This window comes from Ochotona curzoniae, unplaced genomic scaffold (genome assembly GCF_017591425.1).
Source record: "Ochotona curzoniae isolate NIBS_2020 unplaced genomic scaffold, NIBS_Ocur_1.0 scaffold_3554, whole genome shotgun sequence".
NCBI lineage: Eukaryota > Metazoa > Chordata > Mammalia > Lagomorpha > Ochotonidae > Ochotona > Ochotona curzoniae.
The window spans coordinates 1208788-1227686 of NW_024467111.1; the positions used below are offsets into that span (position 1 = coordinate 1208788).

Genomic DNA, 18899 nt, shown 5'->3' on the forward strand with positions numbered 1-18899 from the left:
GTGCCTAGGTGAGAGGGAAATTCATTCCCGGATTCCTCACCCAAGTACCTGCATCCAGCCAAGCCTGAAGCCTGCCCAGCATGCCGCTGCTGCGGGACACAGGTCAGCATCCAGACTTACACACATGGCCATGAGCAGGACCCAGGGCTCCTCACCAGGTCAGGCAAGTGGGACTGTCCCATGCGGCCATCTGCTTCCCAACACAATGGACCAGGGAGACAGTGAGAGGTCACACATTCAAGACAAAACCACTGTCTGTGTAATCTAATCACACTTGGTCCAAGCCCAGGGGTGGGACTTGGCCAGGCCACAAGCTCCCAAAAGTAGGGTTACCAAGACTGCCTTAGAGACTGCCTGCTTCCGACAGGTCTCATTCAAGAAGTTCCTGGGACTGGCACGGGAGTACAGTGACTTGTAAATGCTGGCATCCTATAGTGGAGCTCAAGACCCAATAGCTCCACTTCTGATCCAGCTCCAGGCTAATTTGTGGAGCTAAACAGGGGAAGATGGCCTAAGTACTTGGGCCCCTGGCAATCACCCACATTGGAAATACAGATTTCTAATTGGTAATTCCAGGCCTGCATTTGGTTCGGTCCAGCTGTTTGCTCCAGCCTCACAGTGCAACAGGTACAGGTTCCAGAAACTCCTGCAGATACAACAATCTACATGTTCAAGTCCCTCATTAGAAATGTTGCTTTTGCTGCCAGTGTCATGGCAAAGTGGGTAAAATTACCTCCTGTGATGTGGGATCAATATGGAAGGCGGTAAACGTCCTAGCTGCTCCACTTATGATCTAGCTTCCTGCTAATGGCTCCAGGACAACCAATAGAGGATGGCCCAAGTGCCTAGGCTCTGGCACCCATGGGGGGGAGACCCAGAGAAAGCTCTTGGCTTCAGGCTAGCACAGAGGACACTTGGCTCTTGGAGACACCTGAAGGACGAACCAATGAAGAAAGAGTGCCCTCTTTCTCTCTGTTTAGAACTCTGGTTTTCAAGAGTTGCTTAGTGAACCCAAGCTGTGAGTGGTTCCAATGGAGCAGTGATGGGTGGCAGCATGAACTGAGGAGAAGGTGCAGGATGAGGGTGGGTGATTGGTAAGGATGGTGCTGGAGCCACAGCACCTAGGAGCCACTGTCATGGGGTCGTCTTTGCTATAGAGATCCCTAGATTTGCAAGAGGCTGGCAGCTTTGCTTTGGGCAGCTCTCCCAATGTGGGTCAGGTCTGGGGGAAGGCCAGTCTGGGCCAGTTCATAAAAACCACTAGGAGATGTGAGAACCAGGATGGGGTACAGGACAGGCTGAGTTGGGTTGCAACACAAGCCAGTACCCTATAGTGCCAGAACTGGGAGCAGGCCAGGTCAAGCCAGGCTACATGGCAGGCCACTCCAGGCTTAGCCACAGCACCCACCACCACATGTAAGACCTCGGGTAGTGGAGGAAAATCCCAGGAGGGGTACTGTAGGGGCTCCCCTGTTAGGCCAGTGTACCCACTGCTGAGCAGGAGAGCTAGGACATGGGGCTGACCAGACTTGGCAGGGTTACAACACTTGTTGGCCTGCATTGAGCTGGGTTAGCAGGAGTCAGACTGGGTCAACTGGCTATATCCACTGGGGCATGCATGAGCCAGAGTAAGTGCAGGCTGCTCAGGCTTTGCTGCAGCATCAGTTGGCATGCTGGGAATGGGAACAAATCCTGTGAGACTACATTACAGAACCACCTGGAAAGTGTAAGATCTGGGGTTGGAAGCAAGCCTAATTGGGACACTTGGATACCCCTCTATTGGGGTACAGCTCGCACCAGTGAACATAAGAACCAGGGCTGAGGTAGGCCTTGCTGGACAGGTGGTTGCACCCATCAGCATAAGTATGGGGGGATTAGTAGTACCAGTCAAGTGAACTAGGCTGCAGCTCGCACTCATGTGTACAGAAGTGAAATGGGATGCGGGATAGACTAGACAGTCTGCTGCACATGCTGGCAAGCACAGGAACTAGGTTTGGGGATGGGCCTGGTGCGGTTATTAGGGGTTGCTCTGACTAGGCTACAGTTCCCACTGATTTACATGAGGGCCAAGTGTGTGATGCACAGGGATGGGCTGGGCCACAGTATCCATTGATTTGTGTAAGAGATGGGCTGCAGACAGAACTGACCCAGAAACTGCAACCACCGGGGGCGGGGGCGGTGCTGAGGTGGGTGAGCAACTGAGCCAGACTCCACACTGGCTGACACACAAGACTCAGGTCTGGGCTTACCACAGATAAGGTTTCTTTGGGGACTTCCTCCCCATACTCCCAGACTGGAACACTGCACTCAAAACACCAAGCACAGGGAAAACCACAGCATCTGTGGTCTGACCATTGAATGCATGTGTTAGAACTGGGCCCCCACACTTGCTAATGGCAGTGCAGTGGATGACATGCCTAGAAGCACATGATACACATGACAGCTAACTGAAATCCTCAGAGGACGTCTGGTACCATGGCAGAGGATAGAAGACAGAATAAATTGGACAACTCTCCTGGCCAAACTTTCACAGCAAGTATCTGAGCCAACTGAGTCTCTAAGGTGAATTATTTCAGCCAGTGGACCTTGGAAGGATTTCCTCAACCTTGGAGCAATGAAGCCAACAACATATCAGAAGTGTCAAAATCACAAGCAGTACCCTTGGAACAAGCTCCACATCAGGGACCCTGGGATGACATCAAGCAGCCGTCTGCATCCCCAGGGAGCTGATGCAGTTGGGCTGCTGGAAGTGGCCCTCCTCCCTTCCTTCCCATTTGACCCAGGTACAGGAAGAAAACAAAACAAGAAAAAAAAGAAGAAAGAAAGTGTGAGAGAGAGACAATGAGAGAAAGAGAGACAGAGACAATGAAAGAAAGAAAGAAAAAAGGAAAGAAACAAACACTTGGAAAATATGGTCTCATACACTTTCCCCTGTTCCTTTGTCCACAGCACAATCAGCAGTCCACAGGTGTATACATCCTTCTCAACTATGTAAACAACAGCAAAATAAAATTAAAAGGAAAAGAACACACAGATCTAATGCATTGCTGTTGTTTCGAATGGATGAGTAAGGACTGGCAAGGATGTTGGAGGCTTTGGTAGGAGATGCATTCTCCAAAAGGTGGAAGATAATTAAGAAAGTAGTATACACCAAAGCAAAAAAATCCTACTTTCACTGTAAATATTTGAATTCTACTAGGAATGTTCAACAATATCTGAAAATAAAAAATTGAAATAAAACAGGACCAACTCATTACCAAGTAATTGTAACATTGAATGTAAATGGAATAAATTCTGAGAAACACAGATTACATGAATCAATTTAAAAATAATAATAAAACGACACAATAATATGCAAAAGGCTGCCGACAAGAAACAAAATTCGTCTGCAAAAATACAAAATATAAATGAAAGAATGCAAAACCATAATAAGCCTGGCATGGGAGCCTATTGGCTAAAGTCCTCGCCTTGAATGCAGCAGGATTCTATATGGATGCCACTTCATATCCTTGCTGCTCTACTTCCCATCCAGCTCCCTACAGTTGAAGATAGACAACTGTGGCCACTTGGGGAATGAGGCAACAGATGGAAGATCTTTGTCCCTTCTTCTCTTTGTAAACTTGACTTTCTAATAAAAGGTAAGAAAAAAAATTTTTTTTAATTTGCTCTTTTTATTGCAAAGTCAGATATACAGAGAAGAGAAGAGAAAGAGAAGATTTTCCATCCAATGATTCACTCCCCAGGTGATCACAACCACCAGTGCTGTGCAAATCCAAAGCCAGGAACCAAGAACTTTCTCCAGGTCTCTTATGAGGGTGCAGGGTCCCAATGCTCTGGGCTGTACTCTCAACTGTTTTCCCAGGCCACCAGCAGGAAGCTGGATGAGAAGTGGGGCTGCTGGGATCAGAACCAGTGCCAATATGGGATACCGGCATGTCCAAGGTAAGGACTTAACTGCCTCGCCACTTCCACTGGCCTAAAAATAAATAAATCTTTAAAAAAAAGCAAAAAAGATACTCCAGGTAAATAGAAATTGAAAATGAGCAGGGATTAACCATGTTTATCATAAACAAAGTAAACTTTAAGACAAAAATGGTTAATGAGACCATGATCCCACACAATGATAATGAAATCAATTTAACAGACAATATAACCACTACAAATACATATACCCCTAATGCTAGAGCACCATTTGATAAACAGAAATTTAGTCGATCTAAAAGGAGACTTAAGTTGTAATAACACCAGGTTAATTCAAACTCCACTTTCATCTATGAACAAATCAACAAGACAGAAAAGTCAACCAAGAAATAACAAACTCACTGCACACAATGACCAACAGGAGCCTGCTCCTGCCAGCAGAGCCAGTAATTTGGACAGGGAGAGGGTCTGAGGATGAAGCACCAAGAGAACAGTCATGCTGGAAGTCTCTCCAAAGCCTCCCTTTTTTCCTCCTTTCAGTATTCTTTCCCCCAAGTCCTTTAGCCAGACAACAGCATGCCAATGAGTCCCATTAGTCCAGGGGCTTTTAGCCACAAGCCCATTTCCTGTTACTGCTCAGCTTAACCAGTGCTAATTAACTCCTTCCCTACAACAGACACAACACTATCTCTACTCACACTTGTAGAATGCACATCCTTTTCATCAGCACATAGAACAACAGGACTGATCATATAATAGGCAAAAAAACAAATCTCAAGAAATTAAAAAAGACTAGCTCCAATCTTAGGTCTGGCCAGACTCAGGTTTTGCAGCCATTGGGAGAGTGAACAAGTAGATGGGATGGAAGATCTCTTCATCTTGGCCACTCTCTCTGTCACTCTTCATTTCAAATACATACAATTAATCTTTTTTTAAAAAGTCACTTGAATGAGACACAAAAGAGAAAACAATGGTTGCTACAGAAATAGAATCAGTCAGAACTATTATGAACATATACCCACAAATCAGGAAATTTGGAAGAAACTGATAAATCTACAGAACATGAAATTTACCAAAGTCGAGTTACAAAGACAGAGAACACTTGAACACATAACTGGTAATGCAATAGCTCAGGACCAAATGCCTTCACTAATGACTTCTCCCAAACCTCCAAGAAACAGCTAATACCAGTTCTTGTCAAACTGTTTTGAATTACTCCAGTAGTATTTTGATAGGCCAACAGGCTCTTTCTTGGCTGAGAAAGAACTTGATGAGAACAATCCCAGTCACAGTAGCTACAGAAATACACACAGGGGCAGGAGCAGTGAAGCAGGCTGATCCTCTGCTGCAGCACTGGCATCCCATATGGGCACTGGCTCATGTCCTGGCTGCTTCACTTCCCAACCCAGTGACTGGGAAAGCAGTGGAGAATGGCCCAAGTCCTTGGGAACCTGCACCCATGTGGGAGACGAGGAAGGCGTTCCTGGCTCCCAGCTTCACAATGGCCCAGCTCTGCCCACTGCAGCCATTTGGAATGGAAACTCTATGTAACTGCATTTCCAAGTAAAATAATTTCTTTCAAAAATACATGAAAAAATACATACATACATATACACCCTGGCACAAATTAAAGCATTAAAAGAGATTTGCAATGAAAATTAAGAAAACACTGAAAAAAACCTGAAGATACCCAACAACAAAATGAAAACAATGCCAAAGAAAGAAAAAAAGAAAGAAAGAAAGGAACGAAGGAAAAACCCATGTATCATCACTCTGCCCCAGGGTCTGCACTGGCAGCAAGTCTGACTCAAGAGATGAAGCTAGCATGCAAACAGTCACTCTGATATTGGAAGGAGGTCACTATGTTAGCCACCATGTTAAGCGCTAGCTCCCTAAATCACATTTCTTTTTTAAAATGATGATGTTACACACTTGATTGGGGTGGGAAGGATTGAGGGTTAGGGGAAAGTGGGTGAGATCATTGTTTGCAAGTTTCCTTTTCTTCCTCCTGTCTCTGGGGGCAAGGGAGGAGATGAGAAGAGAAGCTGCACTCAGCCTTCCAACTGCCTCAGTACCTGGGGTGGGGAATGGCCACCCAATATCATACCAGGGTCCCAATGGGAAGCATGCTCTGCTGGTTCTGCTCAAGTAACTTTAATAGTTCTGAAATGCTGTTACTTTTGTTGCTTCAAGGATGAGGAAATCTGTCCAAGGACCATTGGCTGACACAGTCCACCTTAGAGTTTCCATCCGCCCAGATATATGCTGTCAACACTTGGCTGGGCTAGTTGTACAGTTTGCTTTACCCTCCTTCCTCTGCTGTGGTAGCAGATGTCCACTGCACTTCCCAGTGGACTGGCATATCCTCCATGTGTATCTGGGTATGCCATCCACTACTCTGCCTTAGCTATTGTGGAGGCCCACTTCTGATACTTGCACTCCACAGTCAGTCCACTGGTCCTAGGATTCAACACACGGTTGGAATTCGGAGTGCAGTGGTTCAGTTGGGTGAATCCCACAGAGACTTCGACTCTGCTGAACCCAGACCTGACTCTGTGTGTGCTTGCCAGTACAGGGTCTGGCTTAGTCTGACAACACATTAGCCTATGCTGGGTCAGTTCTGTGTCAAGCCCATCTCTTACACGAACAAATGGATGCTTCATCCAGCCTAACCCAGCCCACTACACATTTGATCCTCAAACATACCAGCAGGAACTGTAGCCTAGTCAGAGTGACCCCCCAAAATCACCATCAATGTACTTCTCACTATGTGCAGCAGACTGCTCCTGTCTGACACACATCCCATTCAGCTCTTGTATACATCAATGGGCGTTTTAGCCTAGTTCAACCCAATGAACACCATTATCCAGCCCACACTCATTCCAGTAGATGCCACTGCTTGGCCAGACAGTCCCACCTGCAGTCCTGCTTCTCACCCTTAGCTGTGGGAGTTGCAGCTCATTAGAGAGGAGCCCACAGTTTCCCTACTGGGAGATCTTGCACTCTCCTGGTGGTTCTGCAGTCTAGCTTGACAGGAGTTGCCCCTAGTCCCAGCATTTGCCAGCCCTGACGCTGTGGCAAAGCCTGGGCAGCCTACACTTCTTCTGGCTCATGCATGCACAGTGTTTATAGTCACCCGGCCTTGCTGCCTTTCCCAGCTCACATGCAGCCCTATGGGTATTGGTCTGGCCTGGTCTGCCCTCAGTCCCAGTTCTCACTCCCACCAGTACGAACCCCTGCTGCCACCCTATCAGGCTAACCCACCTCTCCCTGGTCTCACATGTACTGGCGGGTACGGCAGCCCGGTATCGCATGGCCTGCCTCACCTTGGCATTTGTCAGCTGATGCTGCAGCCTGGCCTGGCATGTTTTGTGCCTAATTCCAGCTCATGCTGGTGGGAACTGCAGCCTAGCCTAGCCTAGCCAGCCCTCAGTCACAATCCTAAATGTGAACTGGCTGCTGTTACAGCCCAACTAGGCCTGTCCTGCACCCTGTCCTGGTTTTCAGATCTGCCAGTGGGTGCCAAGAACGGGTCCAGCCTGGCCTGCCCCCATATCTGAGCCACAGGTATACTGGTGGGTACTGTAATCGGGCCTGGGCTGGGCTGCTCCCTGCCCTGGTTCTTGTGCTTACCTGCAGGGACTGTGTCCTGACGGAGATGTTCCCCAAGCTCCTCTATCAGGTCTCCTCCGAGTTCTTCCAGAAAAGCAGAAATTACACCATCACACGTGTGTTCTCAAGTAGTCGGAGGTGTCCTGGCTTGAAGAAAAGATTAGTTTTGCAGTTAGATGATGATACATTAGGAGACCTTAAACCAACCTGAAACAGGAAAAAGTTGACATAGTGGCAGACTACCCATACTTCATGTATGATTAGATGAGAGCGTAATAGGAAATAGAGAAGTTAGGATAAGTTGACTTGAATTTGAAAAAGAAAATCTCAAGGAGTTACTTTGGGATGAAACCATCATCCTCACTGCTAACACTCTCCTTAGGGATCCACACAAATGAATCATTGCAACTAAGGAAATCCAAATGCATGAAGTGTCTTAATGCAGCAATGACAAGTGTCCTCAGGTGAGACGAATTTAAACAACAACAAAAATCTTTCCAAAGCAGCTGGAAGATGGCCCCAGTGCTTGGGCCCCTACCACCCTCAAGGCAGACCCTGATGAAGTTCCTGACTTGGGCCTGGTCCAGCCCTGATCTTTGAGCCATTCGGAAACCACAGGGCAGCTGAAACATTTGTCTGTCTCTCCTGCTCTCTCTGCAATTCTTTTTTTTCTTTTTAATTATGTTACCTTTTTTATTATCTTACAATATATTTCGAAAAATGACCTTACAGATGTCTTATCTGCTCTATAAGACCTGGAATAAAAGAACACTTAGAATTAGAACACAGAGACATTAAGCTGTAATACTCACTTGTACTGAACCATTACTACCAAAGGGTAAGTATTTTTTTTTAAATAAGCAGATGTGCGGCTATGCAAAATAAAATACAATCTTGTTAAAACAGAACTGTAAACTTGAGTTTAATAGCTATGGAAAGGTGGCTATAGAAAGGAGGTGGTTTTGTTTTCTTTCTTCAACACATCTGGTTCTGGCAGCAAGTTGCATTATACATTTAAAGCAGTGTGTGCCCTGAAAGCTCATAGCTTCTGTTTGTGCGTATAACTTGGATCAGAGACCAGACACATGGAAAAGCACTGTTCTCAACACCCTCAACATCTCTCCTTCCAGGAGGTCACAATGCTAACAAACTCAAGACTTTCCTTGCTGATGGTACTTAGTAATTGTTTTACTCCAGTTAACACTGGATGCTTTAATATTCTCTAAAAGAGAAGTGATGAAAGCGTGTAGAAACCCTCCAGGGTCCAATTTTCACTTCCCATTCCCCAAGTAGTAAAATAGCAGCTCTACATGTCATAAAAAAAAAGAGATCATTTAAATTTCTTATTCGTTTTTAACCATAGTAACTTTACAATGCTTTTAGATTTAGTTGAATTTCCAAAATGAAAATGTCAGTTGTCAAATAATTTACGAATTTATTAAAGTATTACATACAATTGATTTCCTTTTAGCTACCCCTCCCCCTCAAAAAAGTATATATGGTGTATGTGTGTGCATTTACTTATCTTACCTTAACTAAAGTTCTCTTTCTCTGGTTGGACATGAGAAACCAGTTTAAGCAACCAATGCTTGCTTTTATTTCTATTATAAGCAATAATTCAGATCTTTTTTCACTAAATATGACTGCAGCATTTTCATAATAAAATGCACAAAAGGCAATACCAAAAAATGCCTCTGAACAGTCTTCTGCCAGGCAACCCACGTAAGTTAGACTCTACCAAAGTGGCACTACGACAATATAGGCATCCAGTTTCTTTTCCTTTTTTCAAATTTGTCAGTTATTTACCACAATTATTTTGTCTAGTAGGAGACAATTTCATGCTGGACTTAACTCTTAAGAGTTGACATAAACCAAAACTGGACAGCAGTCAACTGGAATCACATTCCAATGGTCTCCAAACATACTTGGCTAAAACACATCTTTTCTCCTTGATTGATTTTGCATTAATTTTATTAAACGTATAGCAAATAACACTGCAAAGTTTTTCTCAGAGCTTTTTCTTAGGGGACTCTGCAATTCTTGCCAACAAGTACCTGGTGAACTTGTAGACAGCGCTGTTCCTGGCTCCCCAGCAGGTGGCGGCCCCGCGCCCTGGCCGCACGCCCGCTGCATCCCGCCGGCAGCACAGAGGCTCGCGCGGCCCGGGAGCGCGCTCGCCCCGCAGCTCGGGCGGCTGGCAGGCGGGCTGGCGCCGGTCGCGTCGGCCGGCAGCAGGGCCCATGTGGAAGCTCCTCCCGGCCGCGGGCTCAGCCCGAGGTAAGGACAGAGAGGGACAGAGGGCCCGGGTTCGGAGGAGCGCCAACGCGGGGAAGGAAGTCGGGGAGGGTCGCTTCCGGTCGGGTCCCCTTACCTTCCGGGGCACGGCGGAACGGGAAGGAAACCGGGGGTCTGGCACGCGCGTGGTGGTCCCGGCTGCGCCGTGGCGGGGAAGGCCGGCTGTCCTCGGCCCCGGGGTTGGGCGGGTGGACGCCCGGCCCTGTCCCGCGCTGTGCAGTGGCCGTGGGACCCCGGCGCTGTGCAGTGGGCATGGGCGGTGGGGCGGCTGGCCCTTCGCTGAGCCCTGGCTGAGGTGGCTGAGGAGAAACAGGTGCACGGAGCAGCTGTCTGTTGTTTCAGACGCGTTTCCGTGCTGTCAGCAAGACGGGACAGCCCAGACTTTTTCTTTTTGAAAGAGAGACCATCTTTTGCATCTCCGAGTTTACTGCCCTAGATGTGTCCAACACTGGGGCTGGTCAGGCCCAAGCCAGGAACCCCGGGATGCAAGGGCCTCAGTTGCTGTCTGTCAGAGTGCGCCTTGGCGGTGCTGGGCTGGACCCCCTGCACAAACCTGGGATGCTGGTGTCCCAGGGGAGCTGCAGCAAAAGCCAGGCCACTTCACCCCGCCCCTTTCCTGTGTGTCTGCACTTCCCTAGTGGAAGTTGCTAGTTGCCTGCCTGCTGTTTGTGGTCCTTATTGGCTGATAAAAGAAAGGGTAAGCCAGTAAAGCCATGATTACCTGTGTGCTCAGGGTGTTCACGTTGTGATTGGGAAAAAAAGGGTCTCCCGAGATGCAGTGTTGACTGGCTAAGTAAAGAGGTTTAAAGAAAAAAAAAGAAGATGATTTCTTTATTTCACTTGAATGAGAGCAGGAAAGACAGAGAAGTCTTCCATTCTCGGGATGGCCTCCATGGCCAGAGCTGGACCAGTGCAAAGCTGGGAGCCAGAAGCTTCGTCTTGTCTCCCATGTGTATATAGGGGTGCAAGGACTTGGGCCATGCTCCACTGCTTTCCCAGCCAGAAGCAGGGAGCTGGATGGGAAGTGGAGCAGCTTGGGGTTGAACCAGTGCCCACATGGAATGCCAGCACTGCAAACTGAGAATTAATATGATCTGGCCTCTGAAGGACTTTTGTAAACACCAACATAGGCATCCCTATGAACTTGCACCAGTGCAAGGCCAGACCGTAGAGATTTCAGTTTGTCTTGTGGCTCTCAGAGTTCCTGTGGATGTGTGGAAAGAAGACAGACCTGAGACAAATTGAGTTTGGCACAGCATACCTGAGGAAAGGCTTCATGAATCAAGGTGTGGCCCGAGCCAGTGGAGGTTGAGAGAGCAGTACCCAACAGTCCAGCAGACGGTAGGAGGTGACTTCCAGAAACAGCGGGATTGGTTAGTTGCAGCTCACTGTTGGCCTGGTCTGAGTGTGCAGTGAGAAGGCATTTGCCCTGCAGGACCTGGTCTGAGTAGGTGACAGGCTGAGACTTAGCCATCTGTTACAGGGATAGCACTGCTCAGACCAGGCAGACATTTGGCACTGTGTAGCAGGGCTAGCCTGGGAGTCCTGTTCAGCCTGTCTCCAGCTGTTGGCTAAAGTGCACCCTTGGCCACAGCTCAGAGTTGAGTTACTGCCACCTGTGGGCAGACCTAGCTTGAGTCCAGGGCTCAGATACCCTGGATGTTTGGGCAGTGAGTCAGAACGCGTATCCCTGTCCCCCAAATAAGTAAAGTAAAAATTTACAAACAAAGAATAGGGGCTGGTGTGATGGCTCAACTGGCTAATCCTCAACTGTTAGCACTGGCATCCCATATGGGCACTGGTCCTTATCCCAGCTGCTCCACTGCCCATCCAGTGCCCTGCTTGTGGCCTGGGAAAGCAGTCCAGGACGACCCAAAGCCTTGGGACCCTGCACTCAATATGAGAGACCTGGAAGAAGCTCCTGTCTCCTGGTCTCAGATCGGCACAGCTCTTTTGTTGTGGCCGTTTGGGGAGTGAACTAATGGATGGAAGCTCCAGTCAAGTTCATATTGGGACTTTACTTGGGATTTCAGTAAATGTATACTTTGGGAAAGTATTAATTCCTTTCACTGTTGTTATTCCTTGAGAGAAATGGTATGCCCTTGCATTAATGTAGGTGATCTTTTGATATTCCTCAATAAGGGTTTAATAGAAAATGGGAGTTTAATTTATGTAAAACTGATGAACATTGAAATAGCAAAGTGTTTTCTTGACACATCATGAGTTTTATCCTATATAATGTACACATTTATGTATGTGTGTTTGTGTCTCATTATTTTATTCCTCTTAGAACCATACAGACTTTTGACTGGCACTGAGTACATCGTTGGAAGGAAAAACTGTGCTATTCTAATTGAAGATGATCAGTCAATCAGTCGAAATCATGCAGTGTTAACCGCTAATTTTGCTGTGACCAACTTGGTATGTTCCTGATTGTATTTTGCTAGCTTGCAGTGAGAGTTGAAATCACAGTATATTGCCTTGATGTGAGAGAGAGAGAGCTGTTTGAGCATTTTATGCTTTTGTTTCAGTGACTTAGAAACTTGGAGAAAGTAGGTTGTATTTGTATTTGTTTACTTAACAACATTGACTGTTCCGTGGTGAGAGTTATTGGGCTTAGCTGTGATACATTCATGATGCTCGCTCTTAAAGAGAGTATGTGACTGATGGACACAAAGTCTGGGTGTGTAAAGGGAGGCTCCGCAGTGGGAATGACGGTTTTCCCGGGGAAGACAACTGTTGCTTCTGATCCACAGCTCTTTTGAATGGCTTGGAAGGTATTTGTTAGCTTTCACCAGAACCACGGGTGATGAGAGTGATAGAATATATGAATAAATACGTTCAAAATCATCATGGTAGGAACAAGAAAGTAAGCAGTTAGTTTGAACAAATGTGACAAATGCACAAGTGATGGATTAGTTTACTGGCATTTAGGTTTTGTGTCTATTTGTGTTGTAGAAAAGCATTATTATAGAAGTTGCAATAGAAAAAATAAAATTATTACCAAAAGTCAGAACCTCTAGGCTTTATGCCTTGTTTTCATTCGCCCAGTGTTTACCATGTGCTTTTGATAATGTAAACAAAACAAAACGAAAACTTAGGACTGAAGCTGTCATGTTATGCATGAAGCAAACTGCTGCCAATCATAAAATTCTCAAGTGTGTGAAATGGAAGGGTTGGGAAAGTCCCAACTGATTTACAGAAATAAAGAAAAATGTGTATTCCAAGAGTTATAATTCTGAAATTCAGAGATTTTCTTGAAGGGAGATATTTATGTTAATTGCTAATTAGTCCTTTGAAGGCAGCCAGAACAGTAGCTGTCATTCCCTCTGGTGGCAGGATATGCAGCTGTTTATTATTTTACCCTTTTCAAAAGTTATCAGATGTCTCCTGTGAATCGTTTCCCCCTGGATTGTATGTGCTTGAGCTGTAAAAGACTTGTAATTACTTCTCTAATTTTCAGAGTCAAACTGATGAAATCCCTGTATTGACAATCAAAGATAATTCTAAATATGGTACCTTTGTTAATGAGGCAAAAATGCAAAATCACCTTCCCCAAACTTTGAAGACAGGGGATAGAGTCACCTTTGGAGTGTTTGAAAGTAAATTCAGGTATGGATTTGTTTATTTAATTTTTGTTGTTAAAGATTTACTTTTACATGAAAGGCAGATGAACAGAGAGAAGGAGAGACTAGGAGATCCTGCCTTCACTCCCAAGTTGCCACAACAGCCAGAGGTGGGCCAATCTGAAGCCAGGAACCAGGAGCCTCTTCTGAGTCTCCCCATAGCTGAGGAGTCCCACAACTTTGGGCTGTCCTTGACTGCCTTCTCAGGCCACAGGCAGGGAGCTGGATCCACGTTTGGGAAGCTGGGGTATGAACTGTTGCCCATATAGAATCCTGGTGGAAGCTTAGTGTACCAAACCAATGGCACTGGCCCCACACTTTTTAAATTAGATTAAAGTGGACAATTTTATCTCACAACAATTGAATTTTAAAGCAAAGATAAGGATTATAAGGTGACAGTATAATTGACTTCCCGTTTAGCACAGTAGTGAACTCTGTGTGGTTGGTATATTTTGTGGATCACAGGTGGGGGGTGACAGGTAAGTAAAAGTTTGTGTTAGTCCCTGTGAGTTGTGATAGGAGCCTCGTTTGTTTGATGCTTCATAAGTTAAAATGTAATGTTGATGTTGGCCATGTCTTTTTCTTCTTTGGGAACACAAGACTTAGGAGGTAAGAATTTCCTAAGTTACAAATTTATAATGTGTCAAAATTAAACGAATAATATGTTGTAAGCTTAAAGTTGTAAAGTATTGTAAAGTTGTAAAGTCTTTGTAACTGTGATAACGTAACTTTATTGTCATTCACAGGGTAGAGTATGAACCTTTGGTTGCCTGTTCTTCTTGTTTAGATGTGTCTGGGAAAACTGCTCTAAATCAAGCTGTGTTGCAACTTGGAGGACTCACTGTGAACAGCTGGACAAAAGAATGTACTCACCTTGTCATGATGTCAGTGAAAGTCACCATGAAAGTAAGTTGAACTGTGTTCCCATATTAAAACAAGTTCTGGGACCTTGAGTGAACTCACCACAGCACAGAGTTAGCACCATGTGTCTCTTCTGTCAGATTGTCTTCCTCCAGTCTCTGACATTGTCTCATGGTCTCATGCTCCCTCAGTTAAGTTATAATCACACAAAGATTTCTTTGCTGTATCTTTAAAGCCCTGAGATGTATGGATATGTACCTTCCAAAGATGCTGACTAGTCATTAAAGCAGTGATGTATTTTGGTATATTTTCAGGTTTTGCATTTTCGTCAGATTTGATATATCCAAAGGTAATTGAAGAATGGCATTTAAGATGTGATTCGTTAAACAGGCTGACTGTGCAAAAGATATGTGGGATTGTTTTAGGCTGAAAAGCAACAAATACTTTGATTCCTGTGTTTGAAGATGCAAAAACCTTTTGTTATAATTAATTAAATATTAGTGTTATATTCTAATTTATACATAAATGGCTCTTATGTGTGTACATATATGTGTATGCAATAGCTGTCAAAGAGAAAGGCTCACTGCCCAGATTGAACCTGAAGTTAAATTTGTATCATGGTGAAGTTACCCTGAACAAAGATAGTTCCCTCTTGGAAAATTTAGGACATTGATTTTTTTGCTGCTGCAGCAAGACTAACTTAAAAAATACTCATGTTGATAAACTCACAGGTAATAGATTCATAAAACATTTGTAAAACCAAAATTCATATGCATGAGGACCTGATATTTAAATGTTAGCTCAGCATAATCCCCCTTAAGATATTAAGTTACTCAAATGGAGTAGGTAATGATACATGGGTTTAGAAGGCCTGAAATAAGGTCAAAGATGCTTTGATTGTCTTGGGAGATTTTGCCAAGTCCTCAGAGCTGGACACTTCTAGTACCTGACATGCTAATGACCACCATTAGAGACACCACCATGGAGTGTGCAGCGTTTCTTCTTTGGTGTTTCTGATCACTTTTTGTAAAAAAAACATCAAAATAAACCCTGATCATTAGTTTTTGCTCAGCGTTCTCAATGCATAGTTAGGCTTATAGGGTTTTGTTTTGTTTTGTTTTGCTTTTTGCTTTTGTTTTGTTTAGATTATTGAATGTTAGGACCAGAGGGAAACCTGAGGAGTATTTAGTTCAGCTTTTATATTTTGAAGAGAAATTGCGACTCGGAGCAGTTACGTGCTTAGCCCAGAATCGCGCGTGTTGCAGTTTTATTCGTTGGATATTTCAACCCAGCCATGGCTCTTCCATACCCCTACCAAGCTCACACATGGTTCAGTAAGGGCTGAGACCTAACCTAGTCTGTCACACAACCCTCCCCGGTCCTCCAGAGCACCAGATGGTGTTGGAATTTGGCCTGGCTTGGTGCTTCCCATCCCAGTCCACAATTGTGCCAAGTGAGATTACGATCGTATCCTGATCAGAATGTAGCCTCAGTTCCAGCCCATGCGCTCCTTGGTGGGAAACTCAACCCAGCTAGGGTGTCCTGTTATTTCCCCAACCGGGCCTCTGCCCTGCCATAGAGCAGGTGTAGGCCGGTGGTTGTTCTGTCTCTGTTTGGCAGAGCCCCTCACTTGTCGTGGCCCCTTGGATGCTGTGGCTTAGTGCCTCTGCCTCACACAGATCAGTATGTGCAAGGACCTACCTGGCATGAGCTGTGCTCCAACCTGATTTCTGTTGTTACTTGTGAGTTAAGGTTTGTTCAGCCTTGCCCCTTCTGTCCCCTTCCAGTGGCAGCCCGGCCCACCCCACATCCTGTTTAAAGATGCACATTTGGGTGCTGCTGCCTTGACCTACCCTGACTGTTGTGGATTCCTTTACCCATGAGTGATGGCAGATGTCGTGGTCACACCTAGCTTAGACCATTGCAACCCCAGCTTGGGAACTAACCCGGGGGATTTGTATTCCAAAGGGTTGGACCCACACAACCCCACAGAGCCTACCCCCAGCCCAAGTTCTCTTGTGTGCTGGAGAGTGTCTTGATTTGCCAAATGTGACCACTCCACAACTCCAACACTCAGTCGGGCAATGGTACCCAACACTGCCAAAGAGGCCCCCATCCATAGCTTCGGTGTGGGCTAGTATATGGTGATCAGTGATGTTCAATACTAATATCCCATCTCTGTATTCATAATTGAGCTGTTGCATCTGTCTTACTAAAATTATCTTCTGGACACTTCCCCCAAACCCCTAGGTCTTGGTCCCCTTGCCTGCTTGTATCTTTCATGACACTGTCACTGAGAATACCCGAAAATTCACTTTGCACCTACACTCAACCTAGTCTTAGTCATGAGTGACCCAGGCAGCAATTACATATCTTGAAAACCCCAGAGTTTGCCCTTCCGGGCGGCCAGCAGGCAAAGCCTGGCACCACTTGGTGCACTGGCCGCCCTGGGGGAGGCCGAGGACTCGTTCACTGCCTTGTGGCAGTGTCTTTGGCGTGAGTCCCCCGCATTGGGTCCGACCCGGCAGGGGCACCCCCCACAGTCGCCACACTGCAGGGAGCGTCAGTTGCCCCCAAGCCCAAGGACCGAACTCCTCCCAAACTCCCCCAGCCGCATGGTCTTAGCAGCTGGGCGGAGCTAGGAATTTCCACCCAGTTCCCAAGTTCCCTCATGGCGGACTTACCCTGAGGGAAGAGCTCTCTTGGGTCCTGGGGGAGGCCGAGGACTCGTTCACTGCCTTGTGGCAGTGTCTTTGGCGTGAGTCCCCCGCATTGGGTCCGACCCGGCAGGGGCACCCCCCACAGTCGCCACACTGCAGGGAGCGTCAGTTGCCCCCAAGCCCAAGGACCGAACTCCAGTCTTGTGTTGATTGAACTTAAATACTCTATGTTGCATTTGGATGATCTCATTCACATAGGAAGTTGGGATCTGTCAGATTCCAGTCTTTAGAGATACCCTCAATCTGGTCGCTCCTAACACCTGCATTATTGAAAACATATGTATAAACTGTATAGTTGGATTATTTCCTAGAATATGCCAGCTCTTTCTTATTTTAATTGCCCACAGTAGTATTTTCTAGTCCTTTATGAGTTTGTGGATGTGTGTTACTTGAGGCTGATAGCTTGATTCACGTTAGTTCACAGTTTCGTTCTCTCTTTATGTGTGCATCAGCTTCCACTGAGCCTAACCAGTTGCTCCTTGATTTACTGTGTTGAAGAGGCTTTATTCTATACTCTTACTCCTTCTGAAAGCAGTAAGGCTCCAAAGAAATTTCCATTTATCTCTTAATGTGTATTGCCTCTGCAGGATGGGTTAGATTTCTTCAGCCTGAACGTGTACTTGTAATGTTTTTCAATTGGAATGCATTTTTAAAGTCTTTGTGTTATTCTGCCTATCCCAAAGGACTACTGTGTCATTGGCTTCTGATAATTGAGTAGTTCTGGTTTGTGGTATAAAACTGAGCAAATATGAAATTCTATTTTACAGATTGTGACTTCGTTTATCAAATTAAGAAAAGGAAAGAAAACAATTATTAGAAAGGCATGTTTGTAGTTTATAACATGAATGTTTTCTTTAGAAGAAGCTATCATAATGACTATATATATATATATCCACATATATTTTCTTTCTTTTAGACGATTTGTGCACTCATTTGTGGATGCCCCATTGTAAAGCCAGAGTATTTTACTGAATTTCTCCAAGCAGTTCAGTCCAAGAAACAGCCTCCACAAATAGAAAGGTATATTATGTGTTTCTAATTAACAACATATGACAGAAAAGATGAGCGCATTGACTTTCGGTTAACTCTCTGGAATTCTAGATGTGATAGTTGCTGTGTTCCACGTTTCTCTTGTGTGTGTGTATGTGTTCCATGTTAATGAGATTTTTTCAGTTAGTATGTAAAGAAAGAGTACCCCAAATTCTTAATTGGTTATTTCTTAGCTCTGTGAAACAGATGTTAACTGCTAATATATAACAAAAAACTGTTGAAGCATGGTAAATAGGTCAGCATTGCTCATGTGCCAGTGTCGGGGTCATGGGTGAGGTACCCTTGGTAGTGGGGCTGCAGCAACCCTCTTGGAGAACCACATATTTGCACGTAAATGTTGACGGCACTGGGCACTGCTTTTGTTACCTCATTTCAAAATGAGATCACTGACACAGTTTAGTAGCTCTAGATTAGTAATTCCATCTATAAAATCTGAGCACATGGCTTGCTCTCATCCTACTTGCTTGTTAAAAGAAATGTTGATTGTTGGTAATTGCAACAAAATGTGGATGATATGTGCCAGATTTGTGAGCCACTAGACTTGGAGATCTGTTTATGGATATTGTTAGTGATGCTTTAAAGCAGTAAGAATTAGGGTTACAAGGGAAAGTATTTGTTATTATTTATTCCAAATTGTATGATCAAAATGCTGAGCATTACAAAATGGTAAATGTCTTTAGTCAGTTACGTAGGAGAAGAGCTTGTTTACTCAAAATATACAAGTCAGTGAGTTATAGGGTATGTGACAAAATAGATTGTATTTTTTTTTCTTGGTAAGGTTTACTTAAAAGATAAGGCCATCACAGACACACAC

The 18899-nt window shown here is 45.2% G+C and overlaps 1 protein-coding gene and 1 long non-coding RNA gene across 14 annotated transcripts in view; one reads left to right on the forward strand and one right to left on the reverse strand.

The window, feature by feature from the left end:
* The window catches only part of LOC121145553 (A disintegrin and metalloproteinase with thrombospondin motifs 2-like), a 50585-nt gene extending 40415 nt beyond the window's left edge, over positions 1–10170 (reverse strand). For 7 of the 11 annotated variants that reach the window (XR_005882048.1, XR_005882038.1, XR_005882043.1 and 4 more), the window contains exon 1: positions 7555–8004. The gene's annotated coding sequence lies outside the window, so the exon portion shown is untranslated. Of the gene's footprint in view, positions 1–7554; positions 8005–9587; positions 9698–9904 lie in introns of those variants that run through there. The other 4 variants (XR_005882041.1, XR_005882046.1, XR_005882039.1 and 1 more) reach the window with 4 other exon arrangements.
* LOC121145554 lies at positions 9922–18121 on the forward strand. Of its 3 annotated transcripts, none has more exons than XR_005882052.1 (4): positions 9922–10525; positions 12119–12249; positions 13292–13440; positions 14201–14598. It is a non-coding gene; the product is annotated as an uncharacterized LOC121145554 (long non-coding RNA). The 3 variants fall into 3 exon arrangements; XR_005882051.1 differs by lacking the exon at positions 9922–10525 and adding an exon at positions 17952–18121 and having other exon boundaries at positions 12068–12249; positions 14201–14360; XR_005882050.1 differs by lacking the exon at positions 9922–10525 and having other exon boundaries at positions 12070–12249.
* The last annotated feature ends 778 nt before the right edge of the window (positions 18122–18899 follow it).